Raw genomic sequence first — 22,234 nt, 5'->3', positions numbered from 1 at the left:
TTGATAACATATCGCCCTGGGTCAAAAAACATCAAGGCTGATGCGCTCTCGCTGAGTTTTGCTCCAATCCAGGAGACCACCGAGGAGCCATTGCCCATTGTGTCCCCATCATGTATTAAAGTGGGCATTACCCAGGACCTCTTGTCATTAGTCCTTAGAGCACAGGAGCAGGCTCCTCCAGACCTTCCGGTAGGTCTTTTGTTTGTGCCTCCTAGGTTAAGACAGCGAGTGTTCCTGGAATTCCATGCCAAGAAGTCGGCAGGTCACCCGGGTATTGCCAGAACTCGGGAGTTGCTATCTAGGGCGGTGTGGTGGCCCTCGGTGGCTAGGGATGTGGATCAGTGGGTTCGGGAATGTGACATCTGTGCCCGAAATAAGACTCCTAGAGGGGTTCCTGTTGGCCCATTACATCCACTCTCTATTCCATCTAAGCCACAGACCCACATTTCAATGGATTTTGTGGTGGACTTGCCCAAATCCACGGGGATGACAGCCATCTGGGTTGTCGTTGACAGGTTTTCGAAGATGGCGCACTTCGTTCCATTGGTTGGGCTGCCATCGGCCAGATGCCTGTCTGAATTATTTATGCTGCATGTTGTGCGCCTCGACGGGTTGCCACTTGATGTGGTCTCTGACCGCGGATCCCAGTTTGTGGCCAAATTCTGTAGGGCATTTTGTTCCGATCTCCAGATTTCTGTCAGCTTGTCGTCAGGCTACCATCCGCAGTCTAATGGGCAGACTGAAAGGGTGAACCAGTCCTTGGAGCAGTTCCTCAGGTGTTATGTCTCCAAGTGTCAGACTGACTGGGTGGCTCATCTGTCCATGGCGGAGTTTGCCTATAACAACGCGGCTCACTCTGCTACAGGGATCTCTCCCTTCCTTTGTGTGTATGGGCATCATCCTAAGGCCAATTCTTTTGACCCCCTGGACTCCACGCCTGGTGGTTCCTCTGTGGTTTCGGTCCTTAGAGGTATTTGGAGGAAAGTGAAGAAAGCCCTTGTGTCTGTGTCATTAGTGACCAAAAGGGTTTTTGATAAGCGGAAGAGACCCTGCAGCTTCAAATTAGGAGACTTCGTCTGGTTGTCTACCAAGAATTTGAAGTTGAGACAGCCATCTCATAAGTTAGGCCCCCGGTTCATCGGTCCTTATAAGATCACTAGGGTTATCAAACCGGTGGCATTTCAGTTAGATCTACCCCGTTCTTTGGGTATCAATAAAACATTTCATTGTTCCCTTTCAAAACGGGCGATTAGTAATCCTTCTTCCAGTGGAAGACCTTCCCCTCTTCGGATACGTGGCCAGAGGGAGTTTGTTGTTGAAAGGATTCTTGACTCCAAGATGGATCGGGGTCGGCTGTCATTTTTGGTGCACTGGAAAGGGTATGGCCCGGAGGAGCGGTCGTGGGTGCGCAGTTGTGATCTTCATGCCCCCAGACTGTTACGCTCTTTCTTCTCGCAGTTCCCCGATAAACCCGGTGGTAGGGGTTATTTGACCCCTCGTCAGAGGGGGGGTACTGTTACGGTCTCCTGCTCTGTGCTGCCACGTCGTCATGGCAACCGGGAGACAAGTGCTAGCGGAGTAACCTGAGCGTAGCTGATACTCCGGTTCGGGTCTTTTGCTGTGCAGTGGTTACAGGCTCTGTGCACGGCAGGGGATCCGGTGCTGGTTTTTGTGCTCACAGTCTGTGAGGTCTGAGTGGGGCGTGGACAGCACCTGCTATATAAACCCTCTTCTCAGGTTAGGCAGATGCTGCTGAATCTTTGTTGGTTAGTCAGTTCCTGAAAGCTAGCTAGTACTGTGTAAACTTTGTATTTGTTTGTTGCTTACTGCAAATAGGCCTTGGGATTTGGTATTACACTCTGCCAATCCAGACCTAGCAGTAAGACTGGAGTCAGTCGTTTAACCTGCTGGGGTTCTTTTGCTACTCTGTGAACCTAGCAAGTTTGCGGCTGTATTCTCAGACTTGCCTGCCAAAATCCTTTCTCACTGTGCAAGGTGTTCAGGTGTCAGTTTAGTGGCAGTAAGCTGAACCAGTGCACTGCAAGTGAAGACTAGGATTGTGGAGACTCTCCTTGTGTCTATTATTCCATCTCTGACCAAGGAGTTTACTGCCACACCCGTTGGTAACCCTTTAGGGTTTTGCTGTTGCCCTTAGCAACAGCATTTCTCGCTTCTTTCCATCTTAGCATTCCTAATACTAGGGAGACACCCAGTTTCTTAGCCTTTGGGCTTCTCTGTTCACTTTGTGTTTATTTTGTTACCCTATCACCTTCTGTGTATGTAATGTCATATTCCCCAGTCTGTCTGTGAGTTCATTTGTTTTGCATCCCTCTCCGTTCAGACACCAGTACATTCCTGCTGGCACTGGTGTGCATAACAGGTACCATATAGTCTGGTTTTGGACAGGACAGGACAGCACTTTATTGCCATGAAAATCCTTGACCAATTAAACCTCAGTATTATCCTCTCATGAGTCTTATCTTGCCCTATGTGTCCTCCACAAAGATGTGTATGTGCACCCTTTACGATCAATGGTATAAAAACTGTCACCAATGATAGCTGGACAGTTTTATTTTGCACATTACTCTATAAGTTGTTTTTGATAATGTAAAATGGTAAACCACTTGCTGGGTGAGCAGTTTTCTCAATCCCATTAATCTGCAACACATTTTTAAAGACATTTTCAAGTGTGGCTTCATTAAGTTGATAAAGTCCAAAGTCTTTTAATGAAAACCCCAGTGGATGTACTAACCACTCCTCATCAGGGGCTGGAGAACCTCATCCAAGCCACACCTGCCAAAGTTGCTGTAACTTGGTTTATTCCCCGGAGCTGTTGACACTTATTACTCTGAAGCTTCCAAGAAGACTTTGAAGGACCACATACATTAAGGATAACAGGTTCATTTTGGTGTCCACTTATTCATGACCCTCAAGCAGTTCTTTCAAGATAGGTCTTTCAATCTGTGTTTTGATTGTCAACCTGTCCAATTGTCTTGGTGGACCTTTTTAAATAGAAGAAAATCTCTGTTAATATAGGAGTTTGGGAGCAATGGGTGGCCACCTCCATGTGACTGTCTCCTCCTTGATGATGACTGTCAGGAGAGTTAAGAACCTGTACTTTGGGCAACCCAGTGGCTATAGTTTTGGGAACAACTGAGCTGGAGACCAAATTCGGCATGTTCTCATAATCTATCAGAGACAGGACTCAGAGCCGGCCCTAGGTATAGGCAAACTAGGCAATTGCCTAGGGCATCTGGTATGCCTAGGGGCATCAGCAGCTTCTGCTGATTAAAATGATATGCGGCATGCCTATATTCTGTGTGTAGCATTTCGTACGCAGATACAGCCACAGTCGCACACAGCATATAGGCATGCTGCATATCAGTTTAATCAGCAGAAGCTGCTTGTGTGTCCTAGCCACATAGCAATGCAAATAAGATGCATTTTCATTAAAAATAGGCACCCGACGTTAGCAGAGCTGCCAGTTGACTCACGCTGGGAACTACATGTGTAATTATGTGTATAAGGGCATTAATAATGTGTAACATATGTGTAAGGGGCACTATTTGTGTCATTATGTGTATAAGGGCACTAAAAATGTGCGGCATATGTGTAAGGACAAATGTGCACACTGTTCTTATTTAAATTACAGGGGGTAGGAAAAAAAAATAATGGACTGCTATGGGTGGGGGGTGATGGTGCTGGGAAAGGGGTGCAGGGTCAGAGGCGGAACTAGCGGTGGTGCTAGGGGGCACCAGCCAAAATCTTGCCTAGGGCATCATATTGGTTAGGGCCGGCTCTGACAGGACTAGTTGGTTTTCCACAAGGGCAGACATTCTCAAATAAGGTATGTCTCCACATCATCTGTCGGCATCAGTTTTTGCAGTATTCGAGCAGCATTTGTTGCCCGGACGCCTCTCACTTGTGACAACTTCTCTCACAGGAGCCTGGTACAATCTTCCTGCACTGCTATCACATTCACAAGAGCTCTCAATATATCTTCTACTTTTTTGATACAGTCATGACTTCCCAACAGTTGGACTCATTGTACAATAGCTTGAGAAACTCGGTCTCACCCAAGTTAGCAAACCGACCATGGACTCCTGTAGTGTAGGACACTGTGCCTGCAAATTTCCAGGTTCCAAGCCAGCAAAGCTTTTCCTACCTCTTTGTCCCCAGTGTCCCATACTCAGGATGGCAAAACAGACAGCATGCTTGTTCTACTCCAAACAGCAAAACATCAAAATCCTAAGACCATCTAGCTAGACAACAGCCACTAACCGACATCGGTTACAACCACCCCCAATACAACACTCTTAGGGTGGTCTTCTGTATGCCGGCGGTCGGGCTCCCGGCGCTCAGTATACCGGCGTCGGGAGCCCGACAGCCGGCATACCGACACTTATTTTCCCTCGTGGGGGTCCACGACCCCCATAGAGGGAGAATAAAATAGTGTGGCGCGCGTAGCGCGCCACCGTGCCCGTAGCGTGGCGAGCGCAGCGAGCCCGCAAGGGGCTCATTTGCGCTCGCCACGCTGTTGGTAAGCCGGCGGTCGGGCTCCCGGCGCCGGTATGCTGGTCGCCGGGAGCCCGACCGCCGGCCAGCCGTAGTGAACCCACACTCTTATATACCACCATCGAAGCACTTATTAATTACTGATTCCCATTTCCACAGCTCACAACATGTCATCAATTAACTATATGTATATATGTGTGTGTGTGTGTGTGTGTGTGTGTGTGTGTGTGTGTGTATTTTCTCATTAATACATTTTCAAAGCAAATGTTTAGTTCTTGCTATAGTCTACTCTGTCTTTCCCCCGTGCTACTGAAGCAGCTAATTTGTTTACAAATGATTTCTTGCGCGTTTTATGTGACATTCCAGACCACCTGAATCATTGCAAGAACACACCTGTCAATGTGACTCACCAAGCACTCTTCTAGGTCTGCCACAGACACTTCTTCAAACAAGATATCTATCCATCTGTCATTACACTGATACCATCTTGGCAGTACAGACCATTGTGTCTCTCAGAAGCTCATCTTTTTCATTCTACACTGATGCTTTTTCAAGCAGAGAGGTTGTTTTATATATATATATATATATATATATATATATATATATAATATATAGATATATGTTAAAATGTATATGTTGCTAACTGATAGCAGTACCAGTGTAATAAGCAACCAGCTCATGATAGAGAAGGGTTATTGAAATGCATCTGGAGAATACATTGACATTAATGTGGTTATTTCACCGACATAGAAGCCATGATCTGCACACATTCTTACGTGATACTTTGGAAGAAAATCTTTTGATCTTCTCAAATACTTGATATATAAAAATCCCTGTGCTTTGTCTGTACTGATTGCAAAGAGAATGTTATTATGTTTTGCTCCACAGTGCAGAATGTGCAGCTAGTAGGAGGCACTGTCATAAATTTATATTAACTGCATCAATAAAAATATAGATTTTTGAAGTAATGCAAACAGAATGTGCCCCCATTTTCCTCACTCCACCCAATAATTCCACCCAAAAATGATTTTTTTTAAATTCCGTTTTGTTGGAAAATGTGTGTACTGGCTTAATAATGGAGCAGTGCATCTATATACACCAGCGGGTGGCTTAAAACTATGAACAGTCACTCAGATACGCACTGGTTGGATAGAGCGGAGCATGAGTGAAACGGGGTGTCATACAGGTCGCCATGTGCGAAGTGCATGTAGGATGTGGGTAATTTTGCAGGATCAGTTTGTAAATGCTTTGGAGCAGGTATAGTGCAGGTCTCGCTGGAGCTTAGTGGTACACAGTGACAAGATGGTGCCACACATACGCAGTTCTGGGTTTGGTGGCCACCTTGGTTAGGGAATGAAACCTCCCCATAGGAGCCAACAGTGCAGTAGCGCACTCCACTCTCAACACATTTTATTCTCCCTCCAACTAGGGAAACTGTGAAAATCCCATTCAAGGGAAACTCGCAGCCGGTGCTTCAGTGCTGCTTTTCCCAACATTAATCTGGGAAAATGTAAGTACAAACATTACTATATTTTTTTTCTTAACTTCACATTCAGATGGCTTGGACTAGAGAGAGACAAGCAGTGGATGCCAGCATTGGTGAGTTTTCCTAAACTCTGGGGATCCCTGCCCTGGTTCTCCTAAGGTTATGCTTTTTGGAGGGAGGAAGATGTCTGTGAAAAAAATTGTTTTGGGTGGAATTCTTTAAATTACTCAAATTGTATTCTGAATATTTGTATTATTAATTGATTTTTTGTTTATGAATTATTTGTCTTGTTCTTTTTTATGTCAAAAATTCATGGGACCCGTCATATGGGTATGAGACAGCCAGGACCCCACCCGGGTAATAGGGATGGACAGGATGGGAATACTAATACCACCTAGTTTGGTCAGGTGTGGGTGTCCTTCCCCTGTCTCATTTATGGGCAAAAGAAGCTTGGATCCCATAATCAAAAGGAACCCTTAAGTAAAATGGCCGATGGACCTCCCGGGTATTACGGAGCACGATCGCATTTGTTTAGACCGTCTACATGAGGACCAAGCAGTATACGATGGATTAAATATACTAAATACCCAGCCTACATGAGTATCAATATCTGTGGAATGTAAAAACGGAGCAGCGCAGTGTGACGCGCAGCAGGATGTTGTCACTGGAACGCACATCCAGAACTTCCGGTACGAGAACCCGGAAGTGTGGCACCAGTAATTATTCAATCATTTACTTGATAAGAGTTTTTAGGAGGGGTAAAAAAGGACTATCTGGAGACAACTCTCCATCCAATCTTGAAAAAGGTCGACATAAGGACCGAAATGCATTGTTTGGACGGAGGAGTTACACACAGAAAGACTCTGGTGACTGTATGCTGATTAAATCTACTGCGGTGGTGCCAGGTTATTTAGCCTTGTACCGTATCTGCTAACTAACAAGCTAGCCCACTGCACCTTTGGAACATGGTGAGAGATCCCCTTTCCTTTTGACGCTCCAGTCACTTTATTGGGACACTTCAGTAAATTTGTATATTGTGTTTTTATTGTGATGTCTAAATAAATTATTACCCTCCTGTTACCATTTTATCGTGGATATTTATCCCATTGATATACAGATTTACAGGGTTAATATCACCTCTTAAATAAGGAGCTATCCATAAGGACCCAGTGCCCATGGTACCCTCTATACTGTTTATAGATCCATTTAAAGGAAATTGGTGGTTTTTCCCTCTCATTTAGAGGTGTACCAAGGCAGCTTCTTCCTTTTCACTGTGCAATTCTGAGATTGTATGACCATATTTCTATTCTGAATATTTGGCAGAGCTGCTGAACAAACAGATAAGTGTATCGTTTGCAACATGATTCAGTGTTAAGCTGACATTACACGTCAGCTCTGTTAAAATGTAAGATAATAGAGATGTGCAATTTCTGTGTTGCTGTGACATTTGTAGCCTGGCCCATGTGTTTGCAATAAACTCACATTTATCCACAAACTTTTATCTCTAATTCATTCCCTCTCATTTGCCATTTCTGAAGCATAAATACTGTACCTACTGTGTTCTCATGCAATAGCATAACTAGAGGCTTGGAGGTACTGGGTAGACTCTCAAGGTGGGCCTCCTATTTGATTTCTATAAAGCCTTAGGACTACATGTGCAGGTAGAGCTGTGTAGGTACCAACATAGCCAAATAAGGAACCTGCAGACGAGGAGGTAACTGTACAGAATGTTCGTCAGAGGCACTCCCTGGGGAAAGACACACCAAAGGAAAGCCATGGGGGTACCCGTGGGCATTGTAACCTCCGCAGTCTTGACAAAGTCCTGAGATGAAACGGGATGAAACGCGTTGACGTCATCCCTAACTGGAGCTTGGTCTTCACATGAGCACTTTACTACGGACACCAGTACCTTGCCATTTGTGGCTGAATATTCTTCCCGGTAATTAGAGCTTCAACACTCCCGCCCGCCAGGACAGATTATCTGAACCAACACCAGTGCCAGTGGTGACATTATACTCCGCACTCACGCTGACTGTCCGCTTGAAGGGGTAACTATCATCTGACAGCACATGTTGATTTGAACTGTCCCTGCTTGTTTGGCTCTACATACTGTTGGGATCTCACCTTATGACAGAAACATAGGGCGATTGGGCACAGGTCACAAAAATGTAATAAATTGAAAAAAACAAAATCGGACAATTAATTACCCTTAGTAGCGGGAGCGAGAAAATATCTATGATTTTCTCCTATATGCTGTCCTCATTGGTGGTGCGCCCAGAGCCAGAAAGTACACAGACTAACAAGGGAGAAAAAGAAGGCTCTTGTGTGGGCGCACTCTATACAGGAAAAAAGTTCCTATAATGTATATCAGAGAATGTTAAAACATAACTTTTATTGGTAATAATATAAACACATTTTACCCATCTAAACGATCCATGAAGAAATAAAGAATTGGGATAAAATGTTCTGGTCTCTTTATTTAATGAATGATTGGAAAGGTTTGTAGACACAGGATTGTCATACCACCATTTCCCCTGACCAGTACAGATAACTGTATTGATAGGACCGAGGAGTGGTCAAAGCATTAATATATAAATATCAAACTATGATCACTTAAATTAAGTGGATATATAGCTGTTTAGAGGTCACCAGACTCTAGCACCTGAATCATTCGACAAATACCATAATTGTAAATGGAAAAACATTGATCTGCACTGAGCATTCACTGACTAGATGAGAAAATATGAGAAAGAAATAGTGGTGATACTGCTGTTGGCGTGTTCTTCTCACACAGAGAGGAAACAATTCCTACTCTACAACACCAGGTATTCACAGGTAGTCTCCTTTCCTGGTACTAACCCGGCCCAACGCTGTTTAGCTTCCAAGATCGGACGAGATCGGGCGATGGCAGCGTGGTATGATAGTAGAGGATAGTATGATCAGCACGTCAATGAGAGTGCACCTATATAAGAAATAATTCAGTAGGAAAAGATAGAAAGAAATAGAAAGAAGAGAGAAAGTGAAAAGATAAGTAAGAATAGGTGGATCTGCTTTCCACGTTAGGCACGGTTCAACAGCACCCACCTTCATGGATCTGTGCTCCTTGAATCGAGGATGAGAGTCCACGAGACAGATAAGGAAGTGGAATTGATTCTAAATTGGTGTTCTCGATAATTGGGAGTGAAATCCAAAATTAGAAATACAATTAATAATGCAGAAAAATGCTGTGGATAAAGTCAGTCTCAAAAAATGATCACCACAGTAAACACGTAAGATGGACAGTCGGACTGCAATACTGTCATTGAAATCCCCTTAGGGAGTATAGGTTATCACAAAGTACAATAGTATCGCAGGGAAAATTATAGATAATAAATGAACATAGGCATATATATTATATGCACAGAGGATCTTCTTAACAATGCTAAGACAGTGTTTACATGTTAGCAAATCCGCAAGCTATGTCGATCGAATGTTTGAACAGAAACAATATGTCATAAATTTCTGATCCAGAATATGAAGAGAAAAGCAGCTAATCTGTGATTTGGAATGAAAATGACAGACGATATCTGTCAGGTACCACACAACAAAGTAATGAATGAGAGCACAAATGCTAAGAGATAGTAATGTGCTGGCCACTGTTGGGGACTAAGATTATAGCCCGTATCAGAGGGCAGAACTCACATAGAAAGAAAATAATGAGCTCTAATCAGCAATTAATACATTTGCATTAATGAGATGCCTGAGTGTGATATTGCTGCCTGTGTGACCACAGAGCAGTGAGGGCTTACGACACTCCAATCAGTGGGCAGAAGAATGGATCAGTGCATAGTCAGGTGCAGGGAGCTGGCGCCGTGCAGTCACTCCATGTACGGACCCCCGTGTGGAAGACGCGTTTCGCCCGTTAGGGCTTGTTCACTTCCGGGTTCAGAGGTATGGGCAGGGGGATGAATATTTAAGGACAGTTCTATTGGTGCGTCAGACCAATGGCAGGCGTGGCGGGCGGAGACGCTGCATGAGCGGTCCCGCCTGCCGTCGCTATGGGGGAATGCGGCGTATTGCGCATGTCTGTCTGTAGCTGACGGAGCTGGAAGCGCCATATTGGAAAAGGGATGGGGTTGATAGAGATATGGGCATGTTTGGGAACCTCGGGCGAGGCCCAGGACGCCATATTAAATGAGGGATAAAGTAATCCTAGGTATATTAAAGTATGGACAGGCAAAGATGCCCTTTAGAAACAGGTTACAAAAGGATGGTAATACAAAAAAATAGCATTAAAAAGACGGGTACCTTAATTATTAACATAGGGGGATATTGATCAATCAGAATCATAAAATATGATGATGTGTAATGATTGTAAAAGATGACTGTTATAAAATGACGGGACTGGCATGTGTAGGGAAACAGTACAGGAGATAATGAAAAAAGGAGAAGAAGGGGAGTGGGTATGGGGGTAAAGGGCATTGGGATGAACAAAAATTAAATAAAAGGCAAGGGACAAAGGGGCAGATAAATAGGAAGGGATAAGAAGGAGGATAGGAGAAAATAGTGATAACAATCGGTGCATAGTGAGGAGGAAATGAATTGGAAATGGTGATATTGAATGTGGGGACACCTTTGATAATGCGGAGCGAATGCGGCGGGCGGCAGCGCTGCTCAAGCGGTCACGCCCGTCGTCGCTCGGGGAGAGGTTATACATGTTGCGCATGTCTGCCTGTGGTTGGCGAGGCCAGGGACGCCATATTTAGAAAGGGATTGAGTTGGGAGGATGGGGACGTGTATGAGAACCTTGTGCGAGGCCCTGGACGCCATGTTAACTAGGGGATGCAGTGGTCCTGATTGTGTTAAGGTGTGGGCAGACAAAAATGCCCTAGAACAGAGTGTTAAAATAGCATGACAAGGAGATACCTTGCATGTTAGGAGGGAATATAAAATACTATGAGACTTGTGTAAAGAACAGAAATTAATAGATGTCAATAAATGACTGTGTTAAATTGTGAAAATAAGTATGTGAGGCTGTGAGAAGGAACATAACGGGGATAGCTGGAGATGGAATGATTTGAAGGTATTGGAATTATAACATTAAAATAATGACCATTATGGAAGGTGTGAAGGCGTGCAAGAAATAATGAGATTGCAAGGATTTTGAAGGTGTATAAAGAGGAGTGAAAAATGGAGGTGGAGGTAATAATATGGTGATAAAAATAACATAGAGTGAGTATGAGGTGAAGGATAATAATGAATGTGTGCTGGGTGGATAGGAATGGGTGGTAGAAAATGAATTATGCCTGGTGGTATGGATTGGTCGTGGAGGCCGATTAAGAAGTACTGATTGGTAGTGGTGGTGCCAGATATCACTGGGGACATTGTGTGAGTGAATGAGCAAGGGTCTGTGATTGGGTAGGATGATTGCGGGCATGAGACTGGGGGGATAAGAGGGGTGTGGGTGCGGTGAGGGAAGGGGCGTAAAGAGGAGGAAGGGTGAGTGATGAGGAGAGAAGGGATGGAATTAAATGTGGGGCATTACTGGGTTATAGGGGGGGGAGGGAAGAAGGGGGGGGGAAAGGGGGGGTGGATGATGTGGTTATTTTATGGACATTGGAGTTGCAGGGTGAGGCAAGGGTATTGAAGGTGATCGGAGGTGGTGAGAGAGTTGGGAAGGAGAAAGGAGGGGTGGGTGGGAGATGGAAGTATTATATTGACGTACTAGTCTACAGGTATGTGCCACAGTTGGGGAGCTGATAATTCACAAAAAAACTGCATAATTGATATTTTCGTTCAGACCAAAGGGCTTAAGAGTGTTGAGGCGAAAGATCCACTCGCTCTCTTTCTTGTAAAGTTCCTTGGTGATGTCTCCTCCTTGTATGCCCAAATGAACACGGTCCAAACCAATAGCCTTAAATTCTTTAATGGATCCTTAATGGTGAAAATGAAAGTGCCTGGCAACCGAGGTAAGCTGTTCCATGCGTGCTAGATCTTTAGCTGCGTTGCGAATGTTTCCCAAATGTTCCAGGACTCTTTCTTTTAATTTACGTGCGGTCATGCCAATGTATTTAAAATTGCACCCACAAGTTATGCAGTAAATCACTGCTTGGGTATTGCAATTGAAAAAATGTTGTAGTGTTATTATTTGCCCATATCTGTCTATGACAGTATTGGTTTGTAATATCTGTGGGCATGATTTGCATTGGCCGCACGGGAAGGAGCCAGAAATGGAAAGTTTTTTGGGGATGGATGCAACAAAATGACTGCGCTCCAAATGGTCTTTTATATTCTTGGATCGGCGCCAGCTCATCTGTAGTGGAGAATCCAAGAGCGGAGATAGGTCTGGATCCAACTGCAGGATGCGAAGGTGTTTAGTTAGAACATTTTTCAACATCCTCCATTCAGGGCAAAAAGTCCCTTTGAATCTTAGGATGTTATCTGGTTGGAAGAGGAGACTATTAGTTGCAGTTTCCTTGCGATATAATTCAGTTCCCAGAAACCCTGTGTCAGATTTGTAAATATTGAGATCGAGAAAGGGGACCGTCTCTGAGCTGATGGTGTGGGTCAATGTGATATTAAGATCGTTGGTGTTGAGGAGTTTGATAAAGTCCATGAGGAGACCACGTTCTCCGTTCCAAATGATGAATATGTCATCAATATACCTTAGCCACATTGTTACATGTGTGGTGTATTTCTCATTGGTAGTATTGAAAACAGAGAGGTGCTCCCACCACCCCAAAAAAAGATTTGCGTAAGTGTGTGCACAAGCAGCACACATTGCTGTTCCCCTTACTTGAAAAAAGAATTGATCTTGAAAAACAAAATAGTTTTTGGAGAGAACAAAGTGAAGTAGTTTTAGGAGAAAATCTGAAAAGTCCTTTTCTCCTCCTTGGTCCAGACAGTATTTGACTGCTGTGAGACCATGGTGATGATTAATACTTGTGTAAAGCGCCTCCACATCTAGAGTCACTAGGAGAAAATCATTCTCAAAGTGTATATCATGAATTTTGCGTAATAAATCCGAAGTGTCTTCCAAGTAGGAGGGATCTCACCTTACACTGGGATGCTAGTGACTGGTGAGTCGGATTTATTCCCACAAAGCCTAACTCAGTACTGTATTGCGGGAATGCACCATTGCTATCGGTTACTTCACAATCGCATACAGTATTGACAGTCTATTAAATTAACAGTGGCACCGCTGGTGGCTTGATTGATTTTGATCTATCTACTACACTGTAGATTTCATATTACTGACAAACTTTTCAAAGTTATAAAATGCATTAGCAATTATTTTCAAGTGTTGCCGATGTCATTAATAGCCGTTTGAAGCTCAACCCATATTTTGTATACCAGCTCCTATTCAGTTTTGTGTATCTTCTACAGTTAAAATTATATGTGAGATTGTTGTTACAATTTGTACCAGATGAGTGATCATTTGTTGCAACTGTCTTATTTTGTTTATATGTAATACTTTTATTCAATGAAGTAAATAATATCCTTGTATTTTTAAGCTAGTCTCTTGTGTATTTACTGAGTGAAAGCAAAGACAGATATATTTAATTTATAGTAATTACTTCTTTTATCAGTACACCAAGCGCAGTAATTATTTGGTGTTCCTCAATTAAGTGGCAGACATCGGTGGGATCAGGCTAGCCCAGCAGGCAGTAGTGTTGGAGTGGCCACGACATTGTTCCAGAAGTCCGGAAATCCATGCTGCGGCTTCGGACCTATCCAGATGCTGGAACTTAGATGGCAAAGATCAGTGGGTGCTCTTCACCTTGTGGGCCCCTGGACATATGTCAGTCTAGACACCCTGTAGTTACGCCACTGTTCTCATGTTTTTCTATTGCTGCTGTATCCTTTGTGGGTGGCTGAAAATAAGAATTTACTTACCGATAATTCTATTTCTCGTAGTCCGTAGTGGATGCTGGGGACTCCGTCAGGACCATGGGGAATAGCGGCTCCGCAGGAGACAGGGCACAAAAATAAAGCTTTAGGATTAGGTGGTGTGTACTGGCTCCTCCCCCTATGACCCTCCTCCAAGCCTCAGTTAGGATACTGTGCCCGGACGAGCGTACACAATAAGGAAGGATATTGAATCCCGGGTAAGACTCATACCAGCCACACCAATCACACCGTATAACTTGTGATCTGAACCCAGTTAACAGTATGACAAACGTAGGAGCCTCTGAACAGACGGCTCACAACAATAACAACCCGAATTTGTTTGTAACAATAACTATGTACAAGTATTGCAGACAATCCGCACTTGGGATGGGCGCCCAGCATCCACTACGGACTACGAGAAATAGAATTATCGGTAAGTAAATTCTTATTTTCTCTAACGTCCTAAGTGGATGCTGGGGACTCCGTCAGGACCATGGGGATTATACCAAAGCTCCCAAACGGGCGGGAGAGTGCGGATGACTCTGCAGCACCGAATGAGAGAACTCAAGGTCCTCCTCAGCCAGGGTATCAAATTTGTAGAATTTTGCAAACGTGTTTGCCCCTGACCAAGTAGCAGCTCGGCAGAGTTGTAATGCCGAGACCCCCCGGGCAGCCGCCCAGGATGAGCCCACTTTCCTTGTGGAATGGGCCTTGACAGATTTAGGTTGTGGCAAGCCTGCCACAGAATGTGCAAGTTGAATTGTGCTACAAATCCAACGAGCAATCGTCTGCTTAGAAGCAGGAGCACCCATCTTGTTGGGTGCATACAATATAAACAGTGAGTCAGACTTTCTGACTCCCGCCGTTCTTGAAATATATATTTTCAATGCCCGGACCACGTCCAACAACTTGGAATCCTCCAAATCGTTAGTAGCCGCAGGCACCACAATAGGCTGGTTCAGGTGAAACGCTGACACCACCTTAGGCAGAAAATGAGGACGCATCCGCAGTTCTGCCCTGTCCGTATGGAAAATCAGATATGGGCTCTTATATGATAAAGCCGCCAATTCTGATACTCTCCTGGCTGAAGCCAGGGCCAGTAGCATGGTTACTTTCCATGTAAGATACTTCAACTCCACCGATTTGAGCGGCTCAAACCAATGGGATTTGAGAAAATCCAAGACTACATTAAGATCCCACGGTGCCACTGGGGGCACAACCGGGGGCTGTATATGTAGTACTCCTTTTACAAAAGTCTGGACTTCAGGAACTGAAGCCAATTCTTTCTGGAAGAAAATCGACAGGGCCGAAATTTGAACCTTAATGGACCCCAATTTGAGGCCCATAGACAATCCTGTTTGCAGGAAATGTAGGAATCGACCCAGTTGAAATTCCTCCGTGGGGGCCTTCCTGGCCTCACACCACGCAACATATTTCCTCCAAATGCGGTGATAATGTTGTGCAGTCACCTCCTTCCTGGCTTTTACCAGTGTAGGAATGACCTCTTCCGGAATGCCTTTTTCCCTTAGAATTCGGCGTTCAACCGCCATGCCGTCAAACGCAGCCGCGGTAAGTCTTGGAATAGACACGGTCCCTGCTGAAGCAGGTCCCGTCTTAGAGGTAGAGGCCACGGATCCTCCGTGAGCATCTCTTGAAGTTCCGGGTACCAAGTTCTTCTTGGCCAATCCGGAGCCATTAGTATCGTTCTTACTCCCTTTTGCCGTATAATTCTCAGTACTTTTGGTATGAGAGGCAGAGGAGGGAACACATACACTGACTGGAACACCCACGGTGTTACCAGAGCGTCCACAGCTATTGCCTGAGGGTCTCTTGACCTGGCGCAATACCTGTCCAGTTTTTTTTTTTTTTTTTTGAGGCGGGACGCCATCATATCCACCATTGGTTTTTCCCAACGGTTCACAATCATGTGGAAGACTTCTGGATGAAGTCCCCACTCTCCCGGGTGTAGATCGTGTCTGCTGAGGAAGTCTGCTTCCCAGTTGTCCACTCCCGGAATGAATACTGCTGACAGTGCTATCACATGATCTTCCGCCCAGCGAAGAATCCTTGCAGCTTCTGCCATTGCTGTCCTGCTTCTTGTGCCGCCCTGTCTGTTTACGTGGGCGACTGCCGTGATGTTGTCCGACTGGATCAACACCGGCTGACCCTGAAGCAGGGGTTTTGCCAGACTTAGAGCATTGTAAATCGACATCTCCAGGCTTGACCATACTCCCTGGAAGTTTCTTCCCTGTGTACCGCTCCCCAGCCTCTCAGACTGGCATCCGTGGTCACCAGGACCCAGTCCTGTATGCCGAATCTGCGGCCCTCTAACAGATGAGCACTCTGCAACCACCACAGAAGAGACACCCTTGTCCGTGGCGATAAGGTTATCCGCTGATGCATCTGCAGATGTGATCCGGACCATTTGTCCAGCAGATCCCACTAAAAAGTTCGTGCGTGGAATCTGCCGAATGGAATCGCTACGTAAGAAGCCACCATCTTTCCCAGGACTCTTGTGCATTGATGCACAGACACTTTCCCTGGTTTTAGGAGGTTCCTGACAAGTTCGGATAACTCCCTGGCTTTCTCCTCCGGAAGAAACACCTTTTTCTGAACCGTGTCCAGAATCATTCCCAGGAACAGCAGATGTGTCGTCGGGGTCAACTGAGATTTTGGAAAATTCAGAATCCACCCGTGTTGTTGCAGCACTAGTCGGGTTAGTGCTACTCCGTCCTCCAGCTGTTCTCTGGACCTTGCCCTTATCAGGAGATCGTCCAAGTAAGGGATAATTAATACGCCTCTTCTTCGCAGAAGAATCATCATTTCGGCCATTACCTTGGTAAAGACCCGAGGTGCCGTGGACAATCCAAACGGCAGCGTCTGAAACTGATAATGACAGTTTTGCACCACGAACCTGAGGTACCCTTGATGTGAAGGGCAAATTGGGACATGCAGGTAAGCATCCTTTATGTCCAGGGACACCATAAAGTCCCCTTCTTCCAGATTCGCTATCACTGCTCTGAGTGACTCCATCTTGAACTTGAATTTTTGTATGTACAGGTTCAAAGATTTCAGATTTAGAATAGGTCTTACCGAGCCGTCCGGCTTCGGTACCACAAATAGCGTGGAGTAATACCCCTTTCCCTGTTGTAGGAGGGGTACCTTGACTATCACCTGCTGAGAAAACAGCTTGTGAATGGCTTCCAATACCGTCGCCCTGTCTGAGGGAGACGTTGGCAAAGCAGACTTTAGGAACCTGCGAGGGGGAGACTTCTCGAATTCCAACCTGTAACCCTGAGATACTACCTGCAGGATCCAGGGGTCCACCTGTGAGCAAGCCCACTGTGCGCTGAAATTCTTGAGTCGACCCCCCACCGCTCCTGAGTCCGCTTGTAAGGCCCCAGCGTCATGCTGAGGGCTTTGCAGAACCCTGAGAGGGCTTCTGTTCCTGGGCAGGGGCTGCTTGCTGCCCTCTCTTACCCCTTCCTCTGCCCCGAGGCAGATATGACTGTCCTTTTGTCCGCTTGTTCTTATAGGACCGAAAGGACTGCGGCTGAAAAGACGGTGTCTTTTTCTGTTGGGAGTGGGTCTGAGGTAAAAAGGTGGATTTTCCGGCAGTTGCCGTGGCCACCAGATCCGATAGACCGACGCCAAATAATTCCTCCCCTTTATACGGCAATACTTCCATATGTCGTTTGGAATCCGCATCACCTGACCACTGTCGCGTCCATAAACTCCTTCTGGCAGATATGGACATCGCATTTACTCTCGATGCCAGAGTGCAAATATCTCTCTGAGCATCTCGCATATAAAGGAAAGCATCCTTTAATTGCTCTATAGTCAATAAAATACTGTCCCTATCCAGGGTATCAATATTTTCAGTCAGGGAATCCAACCAGACGACCCCAGCACTGCCCATCCAGGCTGAGGCGATGGCTGGTCGCAGTATAACACCAGTATGTGTGTATATACTTTTTAGGGTAGTTTCCAGTCTCCTATCAGCTGGATCCCTGAGGGCGGCCGTATCAGGAGACGGTAACGCCACTTGTTTTGATAAGCGTGTGAGCGCCTTATCCACCCTAGGGGGTGTTTCCCAGCGCGCCCTAACCTCTGGCGGGAAAGGGTATAATGCTAATAACTTTTTTGAAATTAGCACTTTTCTATCTGGGTTAACCCACGCTTCATCACATACATCATTTAATTCCTCTGATTCAGGAAAAACTACAGGTAGTTTTTTCACCCCCCCACATAATACCCCTTTTTGTGGTACTTGCAGTATCAGAGATATGCAAAGCCTCCTTCATTGCCGTGATCATTAACGTGTGGCCCTACTTGAAAATACGTTTGTTTCATCACCGTCGACACTAGATTCAGTGTCTGTGTCTGGGTCTGTGTCGACCGACTGAGGTAAAGGGCGCTTTACAGCCCCTGACGGTGTCTGAGACGCCTGGGCAGGTACTAACTGGTTTGCCGGCCGTCTCATGTCGTCAACTGATTTTTGTAATGTGCTGACATTATCACGTAATTCCATAAACAAAACCATCCATTCCGGTGTCGACTCCCTGGGGGGTGACATCACCATTATCGGCAATTGCTCTGCCTCCACACCAACATCGTCCTCATACATGTCGACACACACGTACCGACACACAGCAGACACACAGGGAATGCTCTTATCGAAGACAGGACCCCACTAGCCCTTTGGGGAGACAGAGGGAGAGTTTGCCAGCACACACCCAAGCGCTATAATATATATGGGAACAACCTTATATAAGTGTTGTTCCTTATAGCAGCTTAAATATATCAAAATATCGCCAAAAAATGCCCCCCCTCTCTGTTTTACCCTGTTTCTGTAGTGCAGTGCAGGGGAGAGTCCTGGGAGCCTTCCTCACAGCGGAGCTGAGCAGGAAAATGGCGCTGTGTGCTGAGGAGAATAAGCCCCGCCCCCTATTTCGGCGGGCTTTTCTCCCGGAGTTTTAGATATCTGGCATGGGTTAAATACATACATATAGCCTCAATGGCTATATGTGATGTATTCTTTTGCCATAAAGGTATTAAATATTGCTGCCCAGGGCGCCCCCAGCAGCGCCCTGCACCCTCCGTGACCGCTTGGTGTGAAGTGTGTGACAACAATGGCGCACAGCTGCAGTGCTGTGCGCTACCTTCATGAAGACTGAAGAGCCTTCTGCCGCCTGTTTCCGGACCTTCAATCTTCAGCATCTGTAAGGGGGGTCGGCGGCGCGGCTCCGGGACGAACCCCAGGGTGAGACCTGTGTTCCGACTCCCTCTGGAGCTAATGGTGTCCAGTAGCCTAAGAATCCAATCCATCCTGCACGCAAGTGAGTTGAAATTCTCTCCCCTAAGTCCCTCGATGCAGTGAGCCTGTTGCCAGCAGGACTCACTGAAAATAAAAAACCTAAAAACTTTTTCTAAGCAGCTCTTTAGGAGAGCCACCTAGATTGCACCCTGCTCGGACGGGCACAAAAACCTAACTGGGGCTTGGAGGAGGGTCATAGGGGGAGGAGCCAGTACACACCACCTAATCCTAAAGCTTTATTTTTGTGCCCTGTCTCCTGCGGAGCCGCTATTCCCCATGGTCCTGACGGAGTCCCCAGCATCCACTTAGGACGTTAGAGAAAAGGTGATGAAGTAAGCATTCAACTTTCCCCTGCCTGTTACTTGTTAATCATCCACCAGAACAGTCATTTTCCTTCTCTTCCTTCCTTTGTAGCCCAAACATGTCTTTTTTTCTCCAGTCCACCACTGCATTGTTGTAATCTATGACTCCCTAGTCCCTTTTTCCTAATTCATTAGCTACATTACAGGCTAGATTTCTCTCTTCCTTCCAACTGACCTAGCTACGCTTATTCTAAGAGATTTTAACATTGCCATTGACACCCTTACTGACACTGCTGTCTCTATCTTCATCAAGCTTACATTCTCCTGTCCCCTCTTCCATTGAACATAATAGTCCGCCAATCAGTGCCGTAACTAGACATTTTAGCGCTGTGTGCAAGAAACGGCATCGGCGCCTCCCCACCTTAACGTATACAGGCGGAAGTGCGCGGCGTAGGCGCGCGCAAAAATATAGGGGTGTGGCTTCACGGGAAAGGGGTGTGGCCACAAAATAATACCAATTCATATAATGGTGCACAGTAGTCTCCATTATTCAAATTACACCGCACAGTAGCGCCACTATACCAGGTAGAGCTGCTTTTTCACATTACGGCAGACAGCGTCCCCTTTTTACACATTATGGCAAACAGCATCCCCTCTTTACACATTACGGCAGATAGCGTCCCCTTTTTTATACATTACGGCAGACAGTGTCCTCTTTTTACACATTAAGGCAGACAGCATCCTCTTTTTACACATTACGGCAGACAGCGTCCCCTTTTACACATTACGGCAGACAGCGTCCCCCTTTTACACATTACGGCAGACAGCGTCCCCCTTTTTGATGAGGGCAGGGATGCTGAAGGTGTAGATACAGGGAGGGTGAGGGCTGGGACGCTGAGGGAGGAGTAACAGGGAGGGTGAGGAAAGGGGCACTCAGGGGGAGTTACAGGGAGGTTATGGGTGCTGAGGGGGAGATACAGGGACATAACACTTAAAATATGTTTGCAAGTATATACACATGATAAGTTACAATGTAACTTATAATGTGTATATACTTCCAAACATATTTTATCCGGCACTGAGTTACATACGTGGCTCAAAATCAAACTCCCCTCCACCCCCCTTTCCCCCCCCCAGTCCCATCACATATAACAATTACCTGGCAGGCATCCTAGGACTGACAGGAGGCGGCTACAGGAGAGAGCGCACATGTGGAGAGCCTTGGAACAGGAGGGGAGAGCGCACCGCAGGTTCGGGAGAGAGCTTCATAAAAAAAAGCTGGAGCAGGGGAGGAGACGTCAAGACGCGGTAAAGGAGGAGGGCGCACACAGCCTGGCGTCTTCACATCACGTGCAGGCGGGTTCCTATTAGGCAGGGGTAGGCGGAGCGCAGGAACGGCAGCTGTATCGGCTGTCAGTGGGGAGCACATTGCCGCACCACAGATCGGTAATAGAGATCCGATCTGTGGCGGGTGGCAGGGGGCCCTTTCAGACAGCCTCCTCATAGACGGGCAGTGGGAGCGCAGCCAGGGGGAATATGCGCTCTAACTAGGTGTGCGCTGTGGGCAATGTCCCTTCAGCACACACCTAGTTACGGCGCTGCCGCCAATCACGACGGACTTCCCCCCAATTGTTTGGCTCTTGTTACTGACAAAAATGGTCTTCTCTCTTTCTCTTCCCCCATAACCTGTCTTCTCTATCAAATTTACTCTCAAATCAAACTCACATCTTAACTCCAATGCTTGCCTGCACTTTGTTCACCTCATCTACCTGTCCATCTCCAATAGTACTTTACCCATACCTCCCAACATAAACCACCTTCAAACAGGTGCTAGTCTCTCCAATACTCAAAAAACTATCTCTTGACCTTACTTTTGTCTCTATTTAGCACCCCATTTTTCTCACCTGGGTGGTCCTTCCGAGTTGTTCGCTCATTGCCATTTTTCGTAACACAGCAATTAGGTGGAAAATGCGCATGCGCATGGTACGCAGCGCGCATGTGCTAAGTTATTTATCACAAGCTCGAGCTGCGATTTTTCATCGCTCGAGTGATCGTAGTGTGATTGACAGGAAGTGGGTATTTCTGGGCGGAAACTGGACGTTTTCAGGGAGTGTGCTAAAAAACGCAGGCGTGCCAGGTAAAAACACAGGAGTGGCTGGAGAAATGGGGGAGTGTCTTGCTGAACGCAGGGCGTGTTTGTGACGTCAAACCAGGAACTAAACGGACTGAGGTGATCGCAGTCTAGGAGTAGGTCTGGAGCTACTCAGAAACTGCAGCAAATTATTTAGTAGCAGTTCTGCTAATCTTTCGTTCGCTATTCTGCCAAGCTAAGATACACTCCCTGAGGCGGCGGCCTAGCGTGTGCAATGCTGCTAAAAGCAGCTAGCGAGCGATCAACTCGGAATGAGGGCCCTGATTTGCTTCCAAACCACACTGGACCTAATTCAGATCCGATTGCAGCAGCAAATTTGTTAACTAATGGGCAAAACCATGTGCACTGCAGGTGGGTGGGTGGGTGGGTGGGGGGGACGGGGGAGGTGTGCAGATAGAGTTAGATTTGGTTGGGGTATGTTCAAACTGAAATCTAAATTGCAGTGAAAAATCAAGCAGCCAATATTTACCCTGCATAGAAACAATATAAGCCACCCAAATCTAACTAACTCTATCTGCAAATGTTATATTTTCCCCACCTGCAGTGTACATGGTTTTGCCCATTAGCTAACAAATTTGCTCCTGCGATCAGAT

General features: G+C 46.0%; 1 long non-coding RNA gene and 1 pseudogene across 1 annotated transcript in view; both read right to left on the bottom strand.

Annotated features, from left to right (window-relative positions):
* LOC134948810 (uncharacterized) overlaps positions 1 to 9,866 on the bottom strand; it is a 35,721-nt gene extending 25,855 nt beyond the window's left edge. The window contains exon 1 of the long non-coding RNA XR_010183037.1: positions 9,790 to 9,866. This is a non-coding gene — a long non-coding RNA (uncharacterized LOC134948810). The remainder of the gene's footprint in view (positions 1 to 9,789) is intronic.
* LOC134948884 (5S ribosomal RNA) lies at positions 8,812 to 8,930 on the bottom strand (annotated as a pseudogene).
* Positions 9,867 to 22,234: the final 12,368 nt, after the last annotated feature.

This window comes from Pseudophryne corroboree, chromosome 1 (genome assembly GCF_028390025.1).
Source record: "Pseudophryne corroboree isolate aPseCor3 chromosome 1, aPseCor3.hap2, whole genome shotgun sequence".
Classification (NCBI taxonomy): domain Eukaryota; kingdom Metazoa; phylum Chordata; class Amphibia; order Anura; family Myobatrachidae; genus Pseudophryne; species Pseudophryne corroboree.
The sequence above is the reverse complement of the archived record's forward strand: the minus strand, read 5'-3'. Positions and strand labels throughout refer to the sequence as shown.